Source organism: Grus americana, chromosome 1 (genome assembly GCF_028858705.1).
Source record: "Grus americana isolate bGruAme1 chromosome 1, bGruAme1.mat, whole genome shotgun sequence".
Taxonomy (NCBI): Eukaryota; Metazoa; Chordata; class Aves; order Gruiformes; family Gruidae; genus Grus; species Grus americana.
Window position 1 is genome coordinate 214632048 of NC_072852.1, and position 24190 is coordinate 214656237.

Here is a 24190-nt window from a genome sequence, read left to right on the forward strand (position 1 = left end):
CTATAGGATCAACCACTCATTTTATTTAGCCTCTTAGATACAGATGGCAATTTTTGTAGCATCCTCTGGCCCCTTGTGAGCTAGCATGTGAGGCGGGGAGTGTAAAGGAAGCAAAAGGCAAAATGCCGTAATTGGGAGGATTATCATGTGCAGAGTTGATATGAGAGCAAACTCAAGCTCCAGTGGTTATCAGATTCCCCCCAGGAAAGTGGGGGGAACCCTTGGTTGAACCCAGTTTCCTGCCTGAAAAACTGTTAATCAGCGAGGATGCTTTGAGTTGTCCTCCTTGCTGTGTTTATCTGAAGTCTGGATGCTTGTTTGCAGGTGCTGACTGCAGTTCGGGACAGTCCTGAAATGGAGAGAGTAAAAATTTTCAGAAAGTAATGTCACTTGCTGCATTTTTGAAAGAAATGGCATTACTTACAATTTTTTTTTAAATTCATAGTATAGCTATGAAAATATCTCATGCTCTTAATGCTATGTATAAAGTCATCACAGCCAAGGGTATCCAGTACAATAAAATAAGTACAGATGCTGCTGGAGCATTTTGGAACAACTTTCACTCCATATTTTCCAGTAATCTGATGCGCCTTCATTATCAAAAGCTTTGTAATCATCCCTCTTTCTTTTCTTTCACTGCAGAAGTTCCTCTTAAAAAAGGATCAGGTCCAATCTTCAAAAATATTCACTGACTTATGAGGGATGTTCTCATGTCTCTGAGTTCGAAGTTAGTGTAGAAAATTTACTTACATAGGATGGCAATCCGAATAATCTTATTTTATCTGAAAGTATATAAAGGTCATATCAAAATTTCATTGGAGCTCCATCCTAGGAAAAAGAAGTTGCTTGCTTATGAAATTCTGTTATAAATGAATTTTGCATCTGGTCCTGCAAATGTACATGATGGTTTCTTTGTGACCCCTTGCAATGAATAAAGGCAAGAGATGTGAGTAAAGATGTGCAGGATTAGATCTGTTGCTTTTTATATTTTTTTTTTCCTATGGCATTTTAATGATAAAAGACCAATTTCTGCCCTTGCTTAACCTCCAGCAACCCCACTGATTTCCTTGTTCATTCCAAATTATAACGAATGACTTTACACACTGGAGACCTTTTATTCTTTCTCTTCCAGATTGAGTGTCTCAGCCCAGACAATGGGCTCCTGCCTGCACGAGTGTACGACTGGGGTAAAACCACTGGCTTTAGCGGACGTGCTCCGTCGTGAGTGAGAGCCGAAGCTGGTCTGTGATACACAAACTTTAATGGAGCGTGAGCCGGGGAAGAGCATGCAAGTAAGCACCGTTTTTAACTCCTTAGCATAGTTTGTGTTTGTATCAGCCCTGACTCATGCTTTATATACAAAGGGTATGTATTAAATATCGCTGTACTTGCACTACGTGTATCTATTTGAGATAATTATGGCTTTTGTAGTACTGGTGGGACTTACAGTCTTTAATGCATTTATCCTCACAACATCTGATAAAGTGAGGAAGTATTTTTATCTCTATATTATATAGAGGAAACTGAACCCTAGATCATTTTTTGCTACACGAGGGAACTGAACCTGGATTTTCCGAGTTGAGAGCTAGCACTCAGACTGTTGGCCTGTCTTGATATAAGCAGTACAAATAGGCACAGAGAATAGCGCTTCTTGTAAATTTGGGATACTGGACTACTTGTTTGTGATACAGGAGACATGATAAATTGCTTACTGTTAAATAAAGTGTTTGGGAATTGTCACGTAGCTACGGAGAGGCTACGCTATTATTAATGATGCACAAGGCATATATTTCAGCTTATTCTTCCATATCCATATTGACTCTGAAATGCAAACAATAATACAAACTAGATTTTGCCAGTAAACTAACACAATTTATCTGGAGGACAGAGCAGAAAGCAGGAGCAGAGCGGGATGGCTCCCCGTTCGTGTGCGGTGACGTGTCCGCTGATGGAGGCGGTCTAGGCAGCGGATGGAGGAAATGTTGATGCTATTTACCTGTCTGGTGAGGATTCATTGAGGCAGCCTCTTGGTTGAGCTCTAAGAGATTAACAAGTGGTGAAAATGTGTATCAGAGCCAGTAATCGTACTCGGATCTGCTGTGCCGTTACCACAAGCTCACCTTTTCTCTGTAATCATACGATAATGTGCTTGCTTTGCCATCTCAAAGGTCAACGATTGGTTCAATGCATGGAAAGGAGATGCCTGAAGTGAAGGTGTTGGAGAAGTGGGGGCTTTATTCTGCATTCTCAAAGGTCGTTCTTTAAAGGGGAAAGGAGGTGTCTCCAGTTCAGACCTGTTCTTTTTGTAAGACCAGGGCTGTCTGTGAATGAAATGACTGGTTTTAAATTTCCCAAGAGCATCTAGCATGTGAATGGGACTATTCATATGAATTTTGCTATTGCACAAGCATAAATCTCGAGTCATTTAAAGTTAGTCGAGATACGTGGCCTTACTGGAGAATAAGGAGATATTACAGAGTTGTCTAAAACAGCAGATTTCATCAGAAAAAGTCTCCTTCACAATGACATTATGGCTTGAATATGAGTGCAGATTGGCCTTCCAAGTTTTATTTGATTTCAAATATTGTTTGATGTGCTACAGTATTTCACTGCAATTTAACGGCAATTCCCATTCACACAGCTATTCTAAATAGGTTCTTATATGTACCTATTACCTTGGTAGCCAGGTTTCTATATCAAAACCTGAACATTTCATTATTATTAAAAATATAAGAGTCATCTATTCCATCCATTTTTTTACAGTGAGGTGAGCAAAATTGGATCTGAAGTCACAGTGCAGTAATAGGGTAATTATTGTTTGGAGGTTCTTCTAATATACCTATGGCCAGTTGTATTGAAGATGTATTATATTACAGTTGTTCGTGGCTGTTTTATCATGTATTGTGGATTAAGAAATATTCTACCCTATCCCATGGATTAAAAAACCCCATGCTTTAAATTTTTAGAGGGGAAAATATGTCTATGAAAAAAATGTAATTTGATCCTCTGGGCAATTTATACTCTTCTTGACATGATCTGCACCTTCTTGATGCACATCTTCTTTCTCCTTCATAAGACATCAGTGGAATTTCCGGAGACAAAAGAGTCCTCGTTCTACTTCATTACAATGAATAAACCAATATCTCATTTGAAGTTGGCCACATATGGTATACCCAGCATGTTTACACAATACCAGAGCACGCACTTGAAGAACAAGTGTCTTTCACAAAAGCGGCCTCCTGAAATGATTTCCATAGTTGGTTTTTTGGTTTTTTTTTTTGTTTGTTTGTTTTTAAAGAACACATTTGCAGAGTTAAAATATAAATAATTCATAGGGAAAATGAAAATAATAGTCTTAGGGAAGGGAGAATAGAGACCTATACACTTACAGGACCTTCTATCTAATTGCCTATAGATAATTGTCTTGTACATATTACCCACAACAGAGCGTGGTCTCTGACAGCGTTATAAGCCTGGATGTCAGCTGCAGAGCTCAGCTGCTGTTTGTAAATGGTCTTAACTGTGCTCTTGATTTTTCTGTGCTTACTGTATATAGTTTTGTTTTATTGGCACTGTACTGTAAGCATATTCTGCACTATGCAAATATAAGAGCTGAGAAGCATATGGGCCGAATCCTGCAACATTCACTCAGGCAAATGTCCAATTCACTTGATGGGAACTTTTCCTGAGTAAGCAGTAGGAGCAGACTCTCTGCTCCATCGTAAGCCTCCCCTCATTTCTCAGGTATGACAACAGGCATTGGTACTTTGCAAACAAGGAAAGGAAGGGTATAAGACCCAGTACTGGGGGTGGATGCTCAGTTCTGTCCTCCTTAGCCCTGAGGTCCACTGAAATGCTATGAAAGGCACAGACAAGATAGAATGACCCCCTCCGGCCTTTAGCATCCTGATAAAAATCAGCTAAAAAAAAAAGGAAAGACCCTTATAAGTGATAATATTTCTGCATCCCCACTTTGGAGTCCACCTCAGGATACCAGCAGTGGAGATGTCTCTCTGAGTCAATGTAGACTGAGTTAAGCTGTGGACATCCTTGGAGTGAGGAGAAAGAGAAAGGAAATCCTGCTTTTTATAAAAAGCACCTGTGATTTCTGCTCCACCACCCTGCTCAAGAGCTTTGGCAGAGAGACGTAACATAACTCAGAGCGGGAACTTCAGGATTCAGCTCTGCATCTAGCTCTGGTTGAACCCTACCATCCATCATACAGGAATGAGGTTTCCACCCTCAACTGTGCAGGTGGCTAAAAGCTCTGTCCTGCATCCCAACCTCTGTGTATCACACGCTCCATTCTACAGTGACAACATGTTGTGGACTTCAGGTCCGAGTCCTACAAAACCTAACACATACGCTTAACTTCTTCTTTAACTCCAGTTTTGTCTACACTGCCCATGACAGCCTGATATATATCGGAGAAGCTGGATTTCTTCGATCTAGCTACCATGGGAACCAGTGCACCAATGATGCCGTAGTACAGACTTCAGCACGAGCCCAACAGGGACCCTGGGTGCACACCTGGAGTTGCTAAAGTGTGCCGAAGACTGGGCCGTGTGTTTTCAATGCTAATTCATCCCTAATAGCTAGATTAACGTTAGCGGTGGTACCCATATCTTCTTTGTCCTGTAGCCATATCCTTTCAGCAGTGCCTGATTGGAAACTTAAGCTGCAGCCCTTACTCATATGCCTCATCCTCATGTGCCTTTAAACCAAAATGAGTAATTCAAATAGAGGCTTAAAGGTCAAACCCTCCAGACCTGGTTTTGCAAACCCTTTTGTACATGGCTTTTCCCCTTGTTAAAAAAAAAAAAAAAAAAAAAAAAGCTATTCTCATCAGGAAATGTTGGCAAAAAGGGTTTAATTACAGAAATCATTTTGCTCCCTATGGAGAAAGCATGAAGAATGGCATATTTCCACATTTGAATTGCACATTCATCAAGAAAAGAGTGATTTCCCCTTAAGAATGTTCTGGAGGAGTAGAAAAGAGCATTGAACCCTGGGGTGTGTATTATTTTATAGTCTCTGAAAGGCAAATGGTTTCACTTCCATTGATTAAAATATATGAGTTTTTCCCTCTGGATTACTCTCCTGGAAGTAGAAAAAAAAAAAATATCTTTAGCAGTGGCTGTCAACTAGCACAGCACCTCTTGGCAAAGGGCTTACCTACCCAACCGAAGACACTTCTGCTGCTGAACTTCTTCAGCAAGAAACCTTTGACCACAGCAGGTGTTGCTACTTTTTCGCTTGATGAATGGGGACTTTACGATAGGTGTTTTCATTGTTTTCTTGGAGCAAATGTCAATATGGAAACACAACCCGACATCAGGACTATTAAGTGCTAATTTGAGCGGCAGCTCCAGGACTTGCTCTCCTTGTCTCCCAGCACACAAGGTCTAACAGGCTCATGCATGAGTCTTTTCAATCACCTTCTTGTTCCATAGATGTAGGTTCTTTACAAATTCTGCAAAAACACTATTTGGAAGAGAGTTTGACTCAATAGTCTCTGTTAGCAAGGAGCGTTTCAGCTGTGCAAAGCTACTGTGGTGCAGGACACAGGTACAATATGGCAGGCTGGTGAACATCGATATTTTGAAATCTACTTCTTGATAAAATATGCTCCAAATTGACATGTGGCACACTTCTGCACCAGAGTCATTTTTTTTCCATTAAATTACTATTGTTCTTTTTTTTTTTTTTTTGTCTTATTCCAAGAGCATCGTTGTCTAGTTTGGTTAACAGGGAAAAGCCAATTACACAAGCAGTGCTGATCTGTTAAACTTGGATTTACCAACCAGAATTCAAACAAACGGTATTCTTCTTCACACCTGAGTTTACTGGTTTTCTTTTAATAATGTTGCTGGAGTTTAAAAAATAAATAAATAAATGGCTGGAGTGAACAGGCGGATCAAATGGAAGAGTTTCAAAACTGCAGGAAAGTACCACAAACAAGTAAGAGCAGTAAGAACAAGAAAAAGCAGAAGTTATATGCAATTGGAAGTGAAGATGTTCCATTTCCTTTCTAAAATCAAATGCAAACTGCTCATGTGACTGATTTAGTATTGAACAAGAGAGGGAAAATTGCCTCTTGGCATTTAAATGGAAATGTTTCTTGTTCAGAAATTTTGGAAGCTTGCATACTGTATGATTTTTGAAAGTCTTATACAATTACCATTGAATTTGGATGAGGTCTATTCCTAACAATATATATATTTCTCAATTAAACTTCACCCTTCCAGAGACCTAAATTACCTTTGTCTAGAGTCTAGATTCCTGATGTGGAATATATTCCAGAGGCAATAAGGCCAATGCAAATGTATTTCATTTTTAAAATGTATGACTGAAAAAAAACAGTGAACAGCAGCAGCTATTTTGCAAAGCAGACCTTTATGTCGAGAACTCTGCTGTTTAAGATTATGTTCTGATTTGTTGTGTGCCTTTTTACCCTGATTTCTGGATTTGGAATAAAACACAATCTTACCTCTTGCTTTCCACAAAGGCTGAAAATTTTAGGACAAGGCAAAAAAACCCAAAAAAACCCCCACAACAAAAAAGGTAGAGCATAGCAGACTTACACCTGGCTGATTTAAAGGTATGCCATGAAGAGGACAATTCCCACGTAGCTCAAAGCACTGCATGAAGTACTGCAGTCCATTATGTTCAGCACTCTTCTTACAATGCCGTTTTAGGGCCTAATCCAGTATCGCTCAGAGATTTGTGATGCCAACATCAGTCATACAGAGACTGTTGCTGAAAAGTTTTGTAAGAGTAAATTTCAAGGAGGAACTCCAAACGGGAAAGTGTGATTATTTGGTGAATGAGAAAATGATAGGCTGAGTGTAAATGGCAACAGGGGATGAATCCTGGCAGGGGGAAGTTCTCAGGGACTTGCCCAAGGTGAGGCAGTGAAGCAGCAGCAGGACCTGACACTTAGCGGCACCACAACCCTGTCTCCCTTCGGACCATGTTGAATAGCAGCACTAAATAGCCCCAATTTCCTGTCACTACAGTTGAAAAACAAAACAAAACAAAATCTCCATATTTAAAAGGCAGAAACTGGTAACATTGATCTTCCTCCCAAAGAAGTAATCTTAAATTATGAAACTGAAATCTTGCAGGCCTTCTCCCTGAGAATTTTATTTTAATTATTAAACAACACAATTATATGATGATGGTAATAATAACAACAACAACAATGAAGAAATCTCCTGACATCACTGTGGATGATGTTCCCTGACCCCAAAAGCAAGATATTATGCAAGTTGCCAACATAGGCAAGGGAGGAACAGAGGTTTCCCCCTCCTCATCACATGTGCAGAAGCTGGAGCCCACCTGACCCCAGGAAAAGAGAGAGAGAGAGACTCACCAGGGCCAGGACATGAACAGACCACCTGAGGCAGCTCTCGGTCCCATCCTCGTCCCCATCCCGATCTCCATCCCATTCACATTCTGAAGCTAATGCCATCTCATCCCATCCCCATGCCTATTCCATGCCTATGCTCAACCCATGCCCAAGCCCAACCCATGCCTATCGCATGCCCAAGCACATCCTCTCCCTTCCCTATTACCTCCTAATGCTTATGTCCACACACCCAGCATATTTCATCACCATGCCCACAACTATGTCCATGCCCATCCCCTCCCCATGTCCCTGTCCATCTCCTCTAGATGCCATGCTCATCCCCTCCCCATGCCATGTCCACATCCACCTCCTCTCTATGCCATGCCCGTGTCCATGCCTATGTCCGTCCCTTCCCCATGCCTAGGCCATGCCCATCCCTTCCCCATGCCCATGTTATACCCATGCCTTCCCCATGCCCGTCCTCTCCCCACGCCCATGCCATGCCATGCCATGCCCGTGCCCATGTGCATGCCCAACTCCGCCCCATGCCATGCCATGCCCATGCCTGTGTCTTCCCCCCATCCCATGCCCATGTCATGCCTTTGCCATGCCCACCTCCTCCCTATGTCCATGCCTTGCCCATGTCTATGTCCACCCCTGCCTCATGCCTGTGCTATGACTATAGCACGCCCACGCCTACGTCCCCCCCTCTCCATGCCTATGCCATGTCCATGCCCATGCCCACATGCATGTGCTGTGCCCGTGCCCCATGCCTGTGCCATGACTATGGCATGCCCATGCCTACGTCCCCCCTGTCCCATGCCTGTGCCATGACCATACTGTGCCCCTGTCCGTGCCCATCTCATACCGATGCCCATCTCCTCCCCGTGCCCCCCCACATTCTCACCCAATCCCCATATCCGCGCCATGCCCATCACCTCCACATGCCATCCCCGTGCCTGTGCCCGAGCCATTCCCTCGCCACCCCCGTGCCCACGCCGCGCCGTGCCATGGCCAGCCGTGCCGTGCCGTGGCGTGCCATGGCGAGCCGTGGCGTGGCGTGGCGTGGCGAGCCGCCCGGCGGTGCGCAGCAGCCGGCCGCATGTGTGCCTGTCATTCCCAGCCCGGGAGCGCCGGCTCCTGCCTCCCATTCATGTAACCTGTGTGTGTCTCTCTTTCTCTCTGTGTGTAACAGAGAGAGAGAGAGAGCGAGGCAAGGAGAGGAGGAGGAGGAGGGGGGAAGCTTTAAATAAAGCCTTTGGATTGCAGCTGCTTATTTTGGGCAGTCCTACCAGGGACGATTCCTGCCAGGAAAGAAGCTGGACCGGTCCTTTTTTTTTTTTTTTAATTATTATTCTTATTATTTATTTATTTTGATTTTGATTTTTGGGGGTGGCGGTGGTGTATTGCCGAGCTGCCTGCTGAGATGAGCTCCGGTGCCTGGCTGTAGTTGCCCACTTTGGGATCGCTGGACACATAAGTGGCATTTCGGTGGGGGGAAGCCTGCAGACATGGTAAGCTTTTGCGTTTTGCTTTGAAAAGTGCATTTGTGCGATCGCCTCCCTCCAGTTTTCCCTTCCCCCTTTCCTCTTCCCACTAAATGGACAGGCACACGGGTTAGGCTTGGGGAGAAGCTCCCTGAATCCCTGGTTTGTGGGTTTTTTTTTTTCCTCCCCACCATCCCTCCCATTGCCCAGCTTGCTTTTCTCCCCTCGCATCCCAGCCCTGCTGCTCCCTCCGCACACAGTTTGCAGCAATTCAGCGGGAGGCAAAGATGCTGCTGGAGGCTCCTGGCTGGGGCGGTGGGGACCAGGCACCCTCAGCCTGGCAAGACCTTGCTCCAGGGTGTATTTGGGGTGGCTTCTCCCATCCAACACCCCCACACACACCCCCAGCCCTTCCCTCTGCACCCCGAGCGGTGCGGCTGTGCTGGGGGGGGCGAGGAGGGAGGGGGGAAGGCAGCAGTGCAGATTTGGAGGCACTGGAGCAAGGATGCAGCTTTAAGATCAATCGGTGTTATTTATGTAATAGTAAAAGCTGGGGGGGGGGGGGGAAGGAGAAGGAAAAAAGAAAAAAGAAAAAGAAAAGAAGTGCCTCGGTATTTCTGAGCTGCACAAAGCTGCTTTTGCTCTGTCTGAACCCTCCGCCCCGTCCCCATGTCCTGCTGCAGGGTGGTGCGTGGTGGGAGTGTGTGTGTGTATGTTTACATTCGGATCTGTGAAAGACTCGGGGATGGGGATGGGGAAGGGGTCTCCCATTTTCCAGGGGAGGGTGGGCTTGCCTCCAAGAAAAATAAGAAAAATGCGCTTGACTGCAACTTGAGTGACAATTCTGTTTCTTAGGCATGAAATGTTAAAGCCCTGCTTCCAGCCATGCCCTGCCAGTACTAGAAGCTCCCCCAAACAGTGTGGCGTTTGAGACAAGATGCTAGAGTGCCTGGGAGAAATGCAGTGGTTCAGACTCGTGCTCACATTCTCAGCAATTTGCATTTTGAAATACAAATTTTGGCTGTTGAACATAAAAGCAGGCTGCTACCAAAGGGCATTTATTTCTTGGTAGTTGTTCTGATTTTTTTTTTTTTTGTTTTTTTTCTTGGTCTAAAATATCTTTCACTTTTAAATAAGTAGTAGCTAAGGCATGCCAAATCTTTAAAAAATAATTTAAAACCCCCTTAAAGTATTCATGAAGCAGTATGTATTTACTCTTTCTTGCCATGACCACGCTTAGAAATTCGCAGTGGTTACAACCATGTAAGCACATGATTTGGGGGGAAAAAAAAAAAAATATTTATGCCACAGTCTTCCTTGTCTTATGGGATACACAGTCTGAAATACGTTTTTCATACAGCCAAAACAGAGCTGGCTAAATACTTAGTGACGAGATAGACAAGACCTTTCTGCATCTTGACTGCATTTGCTTATGACTCTTCCAGGAAAGTTCAATTCTTTATGATTAAAAAAAACAACAAAGCCAAAACACCAAAACCCTGAGTAAAACTATAAAATAATGTCTCCACCTCCACTCCATCTCCCTTCTTAACTTTTTGCAGTTAAGTCTCATCTTGAATTTATAGCTGCATTTTTTCATTTTTTAATTTTTTTTTCCTGAGGAAAGTCCCGTGTGAAGGGAGGGACATAAAATAAGAAAATGAGAGCAAAGCTTTAAAGTTGGAAGTTGTCTGTGCACTTTTTATAGGTAAACTTCTGCTGTAGCCTGCCAAGTTGTTAGTGTGCTGCTCCCTGCTCCGGGGCGCGGGAGCTGGGCAGGAGAACTTGGCAAATCCCAGCCTATCCCAACCCAATTTCTTTCTGCTTCGCTGACCCCAATAAAATTCCTTGCTAGTAGGGTGGCCCCTCCCCTCCTATGGAAAACGTTCTGTTCCCAACATGTGCGCCATATGTGCCTGCAATGCCCAAGGTTTACCCTGCGCCGTACTATGCCAGCAACCCACACGTGCCAGCCGCACGCTGGGTCCGGCAAGGGCAGGGTATCGGCCATGGCGCACCCCAACATCTCCCCTGTTCGCTGGCAGAGGGGGGAGAGGCTGGGGCTGAGCCACTGATTTGTATTTAATTTATTTCATTGGCCTCTTCAGAGCCAGGCGCCTCCCACTCGGTGGCTCAGCCTGTAGCACTTTTATAGGCTTGGGTGGAAAAACAGGGAGTGTGTGTGTATATATATGTATATATATATTTAGTACGGGGGGTGTGTGGCATAAAGGTAGGAAGACGCATCTCTCTTGCACCGTTTTGCAGTGAGACGAGCCTTCAAAGCAGCTCGCTTGGCTCTGCCTGTGTCAGAAGGCTGTAGGAATTTGCTGGTCTGTGGCCATAGCGAGCTGCCCTTCCCTGCTAAATTCCCAGCTCCCAGCCTCTGCCACGCTGCCGGATCAGTCCCTGCTGGTGCGGGCTGTTTTGTGGATTCCTCGCTGCCATGATCCCTTAAGAATGTGACTCCCAAGCCAGCGCATGGGCAAGATAAATCAGGGTCTGTGCTGGTTTCCAGCAGGTTTGGGGACGGGGAGGGGAGCGTGGGGTCGCGGTGTGTGGTGAGGCTTTTCCCAGGCACGTGAAAATGTTACCTGGCTTGTGCTTCCCCGGAGAGCGGGACCACTGCTCGGCACAGGACCACCCTTGAAAGGGGGCTGCACCCATAGCTGGGGTGGGGAGAGGAGAGGAGGTGTCTTTGCAGATGATAACCTGTTTCAGTTTTTACCCCCACCAAAAAAATCACCAGAATTAGGAATTACTGCGGCTGCACTGAGCTGTACTGTGTTCCTGCAGGGACTCCTGCCTCTGTACCTCACGCTCCCTTCCCATTCCTATGTGCGGGCATGTGTGCACATCTTTACAAGGGGATGTTTTCAATTTGTCTGTCATCTATTTGTGTGATCTGGAGAAAAAAAAAAAAAAAATCGTGTTTTGGTGGAGAAAGAAAGTCTTGGGTGTGGAAAGAGGTTCTCGGGCTGGTCTTTGGCAGGGGAAGGGGGAAAAGGCAAAAGGAGGTGCACAAGTTAACTTCATAGCGTCCTTTTTCATCAGCAAAGGGTCCTGGTCTAGAAAGGCTTTTCTGGGGAGAATTTGATTTCTCTGATTTTAAAGGACAGGGAAAAATCATTGAGAGAAGAGAGTAAAACTGCTTGTCTGGTTTTGGTTGGGAGGGGAGATACCCCCCCACCCCCCCACCCAATGATTTATTTTATTATATGGATAGAAAAAGGGAGATATCGCTCTGCTTTCGGTGGGTCTGGGGAAGGAGTGAGATTTGCATAGAGAAGGCGGGGGTTTTTGAAGTCCTTGTTGCTTAATTATTTTCCTTGACTATTTAAATTAGATGCTTTCCTTTTGTTTTGGTGAGCAGATAGTACGCTGGCAAAGGAAAATGTTGTTCTCTTTTGTTTTATAAAGTGAGGAATTTTTTTTGCTTTTATTTGATTTGATTGGTTTCCTGGAGTGCATAATAACTAAAATGTTATTTCATTCCCTCTACAACATGCACGCTATTCCAATTAAGAGCCCGCTCTGATTATTTTTAACCTGGTAGTTTACCATTTCTCCACTCAGGAGAATAAAACGTTGAGTTGTTGCACTTTAAAACAGCCAAGATACTTAAGCAAAACTACCTTTTCCCTTGGAAAGTCATTTCCAGTTCTGTTCGAGTTCCCGCTTCACTGGTTCATTTTCTGACAGAATCACATCCTTGCAACTATGATCTTACGTAACTTGATGTTTCCAGATCAAAAGTTACAAATATTGCAGTAATAGCACGATGAGAGAGATTTGGCAGGATGAATGTTGCATGACATATGTGATTTCTGAGTAGGATTTCAAATCAAGGTGTTTTTAAAAATTTATGGGGGGGGAAAGAAGAATTTAGCAAGATGAATAAACAAAAACTTGCTCGTTTGATATCTTCTTTAACGTCACTTTCTCTTTTTATCTTATCTCCCTAGGCACTTGAGACTTTATTTTTTCTTTTTTTAAAGCAAACTCTTCTGCGCTTAAGAAATGCGTAATTGTAATATCAAAAAGTGAAGCAGCTTGACACTCTCTCTCTCTCTCTCAGATTTAATTCAAAAAGCTGAAACCCTGTAAATCGATGTCAATTCAGATTTAAAGACTGGCTGTTACCTGCCCTGGTACAAGGTCTATCAGCATAGCTTATTGTAACTAAAAGGTAAAATATTCTGTTTCTGCTCTGAACTGACAGAGTGGCATTGCTGGGCACTTCGATGGAGTAACGTGCACCACTTGCCAGTGAATCGGGTATTTGTGGATCCCTGACCAATATGTTTTGGAGGAAAAGTCTTGTAACAAAATATTCTTAAAATTATAAATATATATTTCCTCTTTGCTGTAGATTAAAAGGAAAAAAAAACATGGAGAAATTTTATATCTCAACCATATCAGTATAGCTTGAGGACTGGTGCTGTAGTGCGACTATAGGACTTCTACTTAGAAATAAATGTATGATTTGCATTCCTCTGTGCCATTTAACTGTTGTTACGCTGATAGTCAAATAATTTTCTTAGAAATATGTATTTTTTTGCCAGCTGTCCTGAATCACTCTTCCTGGAGCATCTTTCAAGGCAGAGTTGAAATCTGAACAGGAGAGCACGTTTGCTTGGCTATGTGAAATGACAAACACTTCTTCCAGAAAGTGCAAATTTCTGGGGAAGTTTGAGCCTTACTCACCGAAAACTTTATGCCTTTATATCAAATTGCTCTGAAGGAAGCTGTTTGTTCTGTAGGGGGATTCAAACTTTATCGCACATTGACCTGCTGGGTATCAGCGGAGGTGATTTTTTGAATGTAAAGATGTCCGTGAAAGCAGCAGAGGCAGAAACCTATGTTCTTCCAGTGTGTTGGCAGCCAGGAGGAGGGAAATGCACTATGGAATGGAATAGAGCTGGCAGTTAAATTTCCTATTCCAAGGAAGACTTGCTTTCTAGGATGTGACATCCTTGTGTTTTTTTTAAAAAGGGGCAGGAAAGAGAAAGAGAGGAGTTGCTGATGGTCTGTTTAGGTGGAGGAGTTGGCTGAATCACATTTATCAGTCCATTTAAATGGGGATGATTCAATTAGATTTCGCTGATATCTCCTCGGGCTTTAGTGGAGTAGTATTTGCTTCAGCCTAGGAAAACCACCGCAGCCCAGAATCCTGCTTCACTGTCGTAACTACTGCCAAGGGACCAGTGGCAGATGTGCTATCCAGGCAGCAGTAGCAAACGTGAAGGTAGGAGACGTCTTGCTACCCATTGATTTAGGTTTTCGGTAATTATTCAGTGCAGGTTTCTTTTTAAATGCGGAGTAGAAGTTGTATCGCTTGCGGGTTCATGTGTTTGCACGCACCAAGTCTTCAAAATATTCTGGAGATTGCTCAGTTAAACATTCAAAAGTTAGAAACCACCAGGATTAAATCTTGTTTTTACTGTTTTAATTCAACCCTATGTTACATATGCAATCAGGGCTCACAGTCTGTCTTCTCCCCCTCAAATTCCATTAAGTGCACTGAAAATCTTAAGATTGCTCAGAACTTTCAGTCTAGGGCTGTGCCTTCTGGGGAATATGGGGTCCATGCATAAAATTAGTCTTGGTCTTCTGTATCGTGCTGTATGGAGGGAAAGAGGAAGCCAGGAGTGTCTTCAAGTACTATCTGTCCACATCAAAGCAAAGTCCCAGAGGCCACTAAGTCATAAACCATCTCTTCTGCTGGGCCCCTGGACTTAAATGGCCCAATCTTATAAACAAACTGAACTCCCAAATTTTATAATGGAAAGGTTTTAATATGCTGCTAATTCCTTTTGAACTGCCTCTGTGTCTTTGGATGCTGAAAACAATTTCATCGTCACCTATGTAATGTAATGAAGAATAGGAAGGGAGAGCGTGGTTAATCAAAAAACCTTCAGAAGTAACTGCCAGAAGTGGTTGGAAAAACCGACGGAGCATGAGAGGTGCTGGAATTTGTTTTCTGCTTGTTGATACACAGAGTATTGGCTGGTTGGGCTTGGTGCAGCACAGATCCCGTCAGCCGGGAACAAGCAAATGCCGCTATTTCTAGAAAATTGCCCTTTGTGCGGCTGGGTTTAAGGTGTGATCAGCTTTTTGGCATTGGCACAGATTTGTGTGCTAGAAAGCAGAGAACAATCTCAAGAGCCGATCTCACGATGCGTTCCTGCCGACAGAGCCGCGATCGGGGGTTACTTGCGGTGCTAAAGCAAAGCAAAGTTCACACAGACTTTAATTGCTGTTGTGGGCGTTTGACACGTAAGCAGATCAGACTCCGAGCTATCAAGATGATCATCCAGAGGTTGCAACACACTTAGCGTCGACACAGTTATGAAATGTTGGGTTGAAGTGACTTGCCCAATATTGCCCACGGTCTTGGGGCATCGTTCGGCTGCCTTAATCTGAAACACATTTGTCCTCGTTCCTCTGTCCTCTGCTTAGTCACTACAAACCTTCCAGCTCTGCAACGGGTGAGACACGGATCGTAAACTTCATCTTCTACTCCTCACTGCTTCGTCTCCGGGCTGGCTTGGATAAAACACAGTCTTGCGAATAATGACTGCATTGTAATGAAGGCAGACAGGGTGCTTGATTAAGGCAACTTTCATTCTGTTTTTTCTTAAATTCTGGGTCTCCAATATATACTTTTAAATATTATTCTTGGTCTGTTAGTCTAGTCTTTGTTAGAATTTTTTTTTTTTTTTAAGTCTTGCAAAAACTAGTAGCTTTGTCACGTTTCATCATTTTGCTATTTGTATATGTCAATGTCAATTAACAGATCATCATTGCTTGGTTTAACAGAGTACTCCGCTCCCCTAAACACATCCTTCCCGGTCCATCCCGCTCAGTCTGGTCCTCGCTTCATCTCCTGCCTCTTCCAGCCCTGTTCTGCAATCCCATTTTCATCCCTCTAATCCCTGCTCTGCAGGTCTCTCACCCCAACCTCATTCAGCTCCTCCCAGCTGGGGATCATGCCGAGCACCGGAGAGCGTCTCCGATTTCAGTTCTGATGCTTGGATGCAAATCTGGCAGGTCCCACAGCGCAAAGCATCTCATTCAGTCCCACACAGGTAGAAATTTAAGTGACGGAAGGTGGCAAATGTGTACAAATGCACCTAGGAGCATGTAGCAACAGTGGTTTTATCACAGATGTCTAAACTTGGCCAAATTCACACAGATTCGCACAAAATTCATTAAAAGGAAAACAATTCTTTCCCAGGCAAATTTGAAGTCCTTCCTCTAAAGTCCTAGAGATCCCAGAGGAGGTTTTAGAGAGAAGGCTAAAGGCATTTTTTTAACATGGGTAAAACAACATATTTTTCCCTAGCCTTGTTCTCAGAATCTGCTGAACTGTTTTGACTGAATTTTTCCAAAAAACTTCAGCCTGAGGCAGACAGCTGGCATGGACATTTTCAGCCCAAACAATTTGCTTAGTATAGTTACGAGAAACTGCAAATGCTGTTTTATTATTAAAGCTGCCTCACTCTGCCCATAATTGACAGCACTACCAACTTTGCTTTTCCAAATAAACAGATAACTAGAGATTTTGTTACAAACTAATTTTGTGTTTCTGTGGTTTATAGATATTTTTATATATTGGAAATTTATTATAAAACTGACACATGCATTTCAGCATATGTTAGCAGATGATGAAATCTCAAGCTTCCTGGAAACAAAAGTGACTACAATTAATGAGAATCCCACAAAGCTGCATCAAAGCGATACAACATTGCAGGATTTGTAGAATGGGATTAAAACCAGAGAAATCTCAGATGTTGCATTGACAGAGCAATCACACAAATTCCCCTGTATCCCACCTTTGGGTTCATGGTCCTTTTGACAGAAGAATTCTGATTTAATGTAACATTCTCTTGTAACAGCAACTGTTATTGCAAATCACAGCCAAAAAACAAGCAGGAAAAAAAAGGAAACCCCTAAAATTGAAAGAGCAGATAACTGTATTTTTGTGTGATCATCTCTCTCCTTTTTTTTATCATCGTCACAGGTGATGGCTGAGGCTGTAGTTTCACATCAGAGCCAACCTCAGGACCCTTTGCCATGGAAGGAGAGGGGTCCTGCTCTCCCCCTCTCCTCCCCTCCCAATGTCCTCTCTCCCCAGCTCCTGTCCTTCCACTCCTTCACAATATGTCTGATGATTTAAGTCATCAACCCAGGAGAAAAATAGGTCCATCTTTTGCTAGGTGTTTTGTTGTTTGGTTTGGTTGGGGTTTTTTGGTTTGTTTTTTTTTCTTCTTCTGAGTTAGTGACTTCCATTGAGTCACCATGGTGGGAGCATGTGCTGAGGAGAAGGGAGAAAGAAGGGGGTACAAACAGCTTTTTGGAGATGATGAGTTTTTAAGCTAGTCTCATGACCCAGGAGATTTTTTCCTGGGTTGCCAACTGTTTACAGTAGTTGTGCTGATATGAAACCTAATTTTAATCATACTAAAATACAGAGTGCACCTTTTCATTACACTTTTCTATCTTCAGGACAGTCTTTTGGACCGTTCCTGCTCAGTAGACACTGACGTAGTTGTCCTCTGTCAATTTGCTGGATTCTCTTTGAACCCAATGTATAGTTGCAAAGGACACAATATCCTGTAAAAAAAGGTTCAAAATTTAAAATCATGCGGTGAGTGAAAAAGTCTTCCTTTTGTTCTGCTTTAAACACACAATTTGGTAATTTCATTCAGTGACTCCTACTTTGTGGGTTACAAGCATCATGATTTAATACAGGTTTTTTCCTCCCACTTTTTGTGGTTCTTTTTCAAGCTGAAAATCCCTACTCTGCTCCATCTCTACTGCAAAAGTCTTTCTATATTCCCAATGATCTTTGCAGACTTTTTCTCTGTCTTTGTTAATTCTACTATATATTTTAGAGATGGGTTGACCAAAAATGTATGTTACATTAAGACAGGAATACATCATTACCTTATACAGCACCACCCTGATATATTATTCTCCTTTTGTTGTCTGTTTTTTTCTTAACATATCCCAAGATTTTCCCTGCATATTTAACTGGCACAATCAGAGAGCCAATATTTGTAGAGGACATGCCATGGTGATTCCCCAGTCACCTTCCCGTGTGGTAACACTTAATTTAAAGCCCACATTGTGTATGTATTGTTAGAATCGTTTTCCCCTTTATGCATTACTTTGCTTTTATTGACACTGAATTTCATCCGATGTTTTTATCACCCAGCTAGTTGCTCAGTATTGTAGGAGCAGGTTGTGGTGTAATGATTGGAGGCTTCGGGACAGGATCAGAAAGCCCAGCAATGAAAAAGGCTCTCATTTTGACTTTTATTCTTATCCTGGGGATAATCTGAACAAAAATATAACCAACAAAACACACTTAGTATCAAGCAAGAACAACCAGCCTGCCTGTCTTGTGTCATCTGACTGTGAAGTTTTCTGTGGCTCAAATGTTTTTGCTTCTCATCAACAGCATCTAACTGAGTCTTTTTTTCTTAGGCTTCGTTCTAGCGAGCATTTGCTCTTCCCTCAAACAGCAAATTATACCCCTTGCTTCATCCAGGCTGGAGCACCTGAGTCCTGAACCAAGGGACAACTTAATGACCATCTTCTCACAGCCTGACGTGTTTCCCCTGCACCTCCATCTCCTAAATTTCACTCCTTCCTATCCTAAAATCCATGTTGTGTTCATGATGCCCTGCCTAGGATTTGGAAACTTTCAATACTCTCCTGTTTTTTGCTTTTATCTCCCAAGAAAGTGTGAGCTGACAAAGCCACCTGTCTGTCACTTAAAGCTCTGTTTGTTGACAGACATTTGGGTCTACCTGAACAGTGCTTGCTTTAGGGCTGGGATTTTATAGCTTATTATTGCTGGTGCCGTTCACCGTATAACTTGGGTTTGGAGGGATGCACAAATGACTCATATAGAAGCTACAAACCATCGCTTACATCCTTGCGTACCCCCCATAAGCTTTAAAATGTCATCTGTTTGTGGCTCTCTGTGCCAACCACTGCTGATCACGGGCTCTGGAGAACAACGTTATTGTACACCTACATCACTTAGTTTCGTATAATTTTATGCCTTCTGCATAATTAATGTTTTGTTGAATTTTATGTATTTATTCATTTTGGCTTTTTATGTCTTCTGAGATTGTCAGACAGCAAGTGGCCAGTTGAGAAGACGGTAACAGGAAAGAAGGGGATGTTAGAAGGTGATGCTAGGGAAAAAAGCGGATCTCTCTGGGAAGCGGCGTTGGGGGGTGAGGAAATGGGGGGATAGCGGGAATGGAGGGACCCATGCCAGCTCTTTTGGTGCTAGAGCTGTATTGCTGCAGCTGGTGCTCTGCTGTGCTCTGTGCAGTGGAGATGGTTTGATTTTTTTTCTTTTGGAATTTTTCCCCCTTTCAGAGTATGGAAGGCTAAAAATTCTGTAACATCTCTGCTGTGCACAAAACAAATAAAATAAAAAAAAGTCAAGATACTTTTCCTTGTCAGTTAGCATTTTGTTTCACCACACCCAGCCCCAGCAAAGGTGCTGATCGAATGCGTGTGTGTGGGCACAGATTCTTCATCTGTGAATACTTCTGTTTGTTTCTCTCTCCTTCCCTCTGTTCAAATGAAAATACCTCGAGTTAACTTTACACAAACTATATGGTAGCTCACCTTGCGTCATGTTTCCTTGAATATTTCATGAAGGCCTTTTTTTTTAAAATGTGCACTGCTCTCGCAGGCTGAGTGTTTGGAAGTGGACGTTTCCAGCGACAGAGATTTTTGGAGATAACAAAAAACGGTCACATCCAATCTTGCTTGAATCCCCAAAACACCGCAGCACTTTAGCCTAAACCAGGGCCAGATCCAAGGATCGTTACTGTTAATTCGGAGGCTCCTGTTGGTTTTAATGGGCTCTGGATAAGACCTTTTAACTCCTGCTGTGGAACTGTGCTGGCTCCCCCAGTACAGAAACGTGAAATGGCCATGAAAATTGAAGGCTGGTTTGGAAATGGATGTCATTTCGACTGCCGGACTAATTGAGCGTACGAGGCTGGGAGGGTGATAGGTTAGGGGTTTTCTTGATGTTTCCAAGTGAGTCAAAGTTCCTATAACAAAAACAAGGAGAGTGGTGTTTTGTAACTATTTTTATACCTACAACAGACTTGATGTTAGTGGCTTTGAATTATTTAACGTTTTTCATCCTCGGCTGTCCTCTCCAGTGAGTTCCCATTGCAGGGCTGCAGGAGCTGTGTAAGGAACAATGCAGCAGCCTGGCATTGTCTGCTGGGGGGAGATGTTGCTTGGTTTGGGGTTGTTTCATTTCTTTAATCCTATTTTATCCTTTCTCGCGCTGGTGAGAGGGACATCAGGCCAAGGTATTAAATCATACTGACCAGCGTGGGCTGAAAATGAAGTACGTGCCAGCTAAAGACACAAATGGGGAGTTTTCTGCTTAAACCACTGAGCGCTAATGTCTGTCACATAGGAGGAGCCAACTATTTAACATTCAGTTCATTCAAAAAACATTATTATGTCCCAACGGTAATTTAAAACCACATCTGTTAGAACCATATGTGGGGGAAGTATACCTTCCCCCCCCCCCCTTTTTTTTTTTTTATAAGTCCCAAGTTATACTGTTGATAGGGTTATCTTCAATGTGGGCCTCTTTCAAAATTTCAGACTGACAGCTGTAAAATGCCTGGAATAAAAGAACTAAATGAATTGAACTCTTATCTTCTTCCCTTTGTAATTAATGTGTGGGCTTTTACTGGATATCTGCAAGTAGACATCCAGCTTTGAAAGGAAACCTTCTATAGATTGGGATCATGCCTCATGCCTCTGTTGTCTATAACCTGATATTTGTTTTTCTATCTAAGATATTGGATATTTCACAGTTTTCTCAGCTTTCCATTAACAATTAATGTGACCTTTGAAAACATCTCTTTTGGGCAGTCAGAGCATCTAATTTTTACTTTGTGGAATTCCCATTGGATTCTTTTGTCCTTAAAAACAGAAGATAAAGTTTTGTTTTCAAAGCATCCCATCATTATTATCTGACCAGTACTAACCGGCATAATTTTGAGATCCTTAAACCTAAACAGTGCTAATAGCATATCTGACACGGCTGGTGGAAGTTGGCTCCACAGAACCCTCAGGTCAAAATATCTGCTATAGATCCCTCATTATGTGGGGGGGAAGTGCTCTGCATCACCTCTACGTTCAGTGCAACATACTTTGCCGTGTCCCTGTGTACTCAAGCCCTGATTCATCCCAGCTAAACATAAGCACCTGAGTGAATTGCTTTGAGAGAGGGTGATTGGTGGCAAACAGTTGTGCCTCCAGACTTCAAGCACAGAAGTTAAAGGAGCTCCTTATTCCTTCACCCATGTCACCTGCTCCTCTAGCTGAGAAGAGTCTTCAATAAAATCTGGACAAAGCTGAATTCCCACGTGGCTTGGCAAGCACTGACTTTCTCTCTGTGCTTGTTGAGACCATGCGCTGTGTAGTGGCAGGGAACATTTCCATTACATTGCCTTCTTCTCAGAAGTCCAGTTTTGGATGGTGATAGCAGGGAGAGTTGTGCTTCAGTTACGACGGTCAGGCTGTGACGCCAAATACTAGTGTTCAAGTTGTGATCCCCTGTTGTTAACTAAAATTGTGCACGTTACGTGATGAATTTAGAGCACTCTCAGACCTCAAGCTAACACTCCAGATATCCCTCCATAATAAACAGCAAATAACTGCTCTGCTGAGCCTTTTATATAAGTGCCAAATGCTTAGTCTTGTGTAGAGTCCCACAGAAATCTTGGCCCTTCCTTGAAGTAATGGATTTCGCCGTTAAGTGCATCCACATCTGTGTGCAGCATCCGGCTTTCTACTCTTTCTCCTTCACAAATAGGCAGAGAATCTCAAAAAGAAATCATCAGAAAGTAAATAGATAAGCGTGCAAGTTGTATTCATGAAAGCACCGTTCATGAGCTACACATCTTTCCAGCGGCATTTACAGCATGGCATATTGTGTATCTCCCTCCAGCTGTGTTTTAAGCACTGAACGATGAATTTCTTAGCTAAACAGGGTGTTAGTGATCCCGATGTACAGAGCACCTGACAACCTAAGAGTTAAATATGCAGCTATAAATAGCATGCCTACTTTGATGGGATGCATTGTATTGTAATTTTAGCTCTAATTAAAGTTTGGTTGTAGGCATGAAATATCTCAGTCTTTCAGGAACATGTGTAAATCTCTGAAATTAAGCTGGTTTTTGTTGTCTGAATGTTTTGGCACAGTTGTGCCATTGCATATGAAGTTTTATGAGTAGCAATATAATAAAGATGGTTTTGCATGTCAATGAGCAGCATTTTTGATTAATTTTGGGTTAATCAAGCGCTAAAGTTAAATCGTAATGTGTTAATTTGTTCTTGGTTTAAAATGAAACTCCGCTGTGTCCTGAAAAACTTGTGCCTTCCTGTAGTGAGTTTGATGTTGAAAAGGTTTTGTGGGGTTGATTGCTTCCAGATAAGTGGGAAAGTAGCTATGCTGAAAAAAACCCAAACTTTAATTTGAATGATGTGCATGGAAAATGTGGGAAAAAATGAAGAAAGCTACAAGAGAAACAACACGTTTCATGTTTTTGGCACAGTGTGTTTCATATTCCTACTCCCTGTCCTTGTGTGATCCCTGAGCACTTGATGGATGAGAAAGATAATTGTTGATCATTTCATGAAGCTCTGCCAGTAACACATACCAAATATAATTAAACCTCCAATTTTATGATTTAAATACATTTTTCACCAAATATGGCAATTAACCACTTCTCTGTCAGAGCAGAAGGAGACGGGACATTTTGGGGCATACTTTCTATCCACACTTAGTGTGACATGTGGTGTTTTTCAAAACAGTTCCCCATTTCTGTTAGATAATTTCACCTTTGAGATTTCATGGAGGTCATCCTGGAACTTCAGCAAAATTGCCACAAACCATTCTTTTTCTTATTAGACTTCTTTGCATGGTAGAGTTGGACCAGGTCCAGTAATTCCTGTCTCACTAGGTAACTCACCACGAGACTCCCACAGCTGGGACAACGAGCAAGGGAAGTTTAATGTCATTCTCTCTGATTTTAACCCTATGCCTCTGGTGTAGGTTTCAGGCTAATTTCTTGAAAGAAGGCTTTTAAAAATATCTGTTATTAAGCCAATTCATTCCATGCAGGGTTACTGTTCTTCTGTCTATAATATAGGCAAAAAATTTTATTGTGATCAACTTTGATACAGCCGTGATCCTACTCAGAAGGAGAATAGACATTATCCTTTTCTCTAATAAGTGAGAATACCCAAGAAAGTATCATTTTAGAATGACAACCCTCAACCTTTAAGGGAAAACAAGGGGGAATGAAAGTTAAGTCCTGATGGCCACTCTCAGCACAGCCTCTCTTGGGTTGTCGGTCCCCGACTGTCCAGAGCCCAATTCCACCGGGAACACGTGGCACGTGAGGGCACGCTCCATTAACTGACACTTGTTTTTGCAGCATATGTGCTAGACAGCTTGGGCAGGAGCTGGACAACCCCCAGCCTGCAGATCGTGTCCCACAGGGCAAGTTAGCTGATCCCTTTTCTGTCACTGTTTCTTGGTTGTTGTAGAGACATGTCTTCTCCGCTGCTTTATTAAAGGACATGCTCCCCAGCCCTCCTTTTCCAGTTCCTTGTGCTTTAGCGCTGGGTGGACCTTAAGTTTGAAACATAAATATAACGCAAGTCGGAATGTCCTGGTTAGGCTACATACAGTTGTAGTTACACTAATTAGTCATTAAGGAGACACTTTGGCCTTAATAAGTAGGTTAAAGGAGGGAACATGGGGACTTCTGATCTATTTGCAGCTCTTGTTTTGTGATCCAGGAGAAGAAATTTTTGTCTCTTAATTTATCTGTCCATAGTAAAAGTTTTCTAATAACTTCCTATTTCTAATAACTTTCTGTTTCCTCTTTGCCAAATCATGTTGGTATCCTGACAGCTCTGTCTCTCTCTTGTTCTCCCTTCCTTTAATATATTACTGCAGTGTCCTGACAGCACTTATTTTAGGCTATAGAAATTCAGTCCATCGTTCTTCATACAAAATTATTGAATGGGAATCACATTTGCAGTCAAGCTGGGAAGTAGAAAGCTAGTTGACCTGTCTTTTGGCACATTTCATTTTATTAGGTTTCTACATGTGTTTACTTTGATCTCTTCAATGCTCTCCTAGAAGACGATTCCAGGCCAGATTGTAAAAATCTCAGTTTCTACAAACATGTGCACAAAATCCTTTCTAAATTTGTCAGATCTTCTCAATTACAAATCCATTGTTCTGTATGAGGCAGAAGGTTCTTAC

At 42.7% G+C, this 24190-nt stretch overlaps 1 protein-coding gene across 2 annotated transcripts in view; it reads left to right on the forward strand.

Moving 5' to 3' along the window:
• Positions 1-1169: 1169 nt before the first annotated feature.
• TENM4 (teneurin transmembrane protein 4) overlaps positions 1170-24190 on the forward strand; it is a 622246-nt gene continuing 599225 nt past the window's right edge. Inside the window, exon 1 of one of the 2 annotated variants that reach the window (XM_054803254.1) lies at positions 1170-1292. The gene's annotated coding sequence lies outside the window, so the exon portion shown is untranslated. Of the gene's footprint in view, positions 1293-8737; positions 8866-24190 lie in introns of those variants that run through there. The other variant, XM_054803243.1, reaches the window with a different exon arrangement.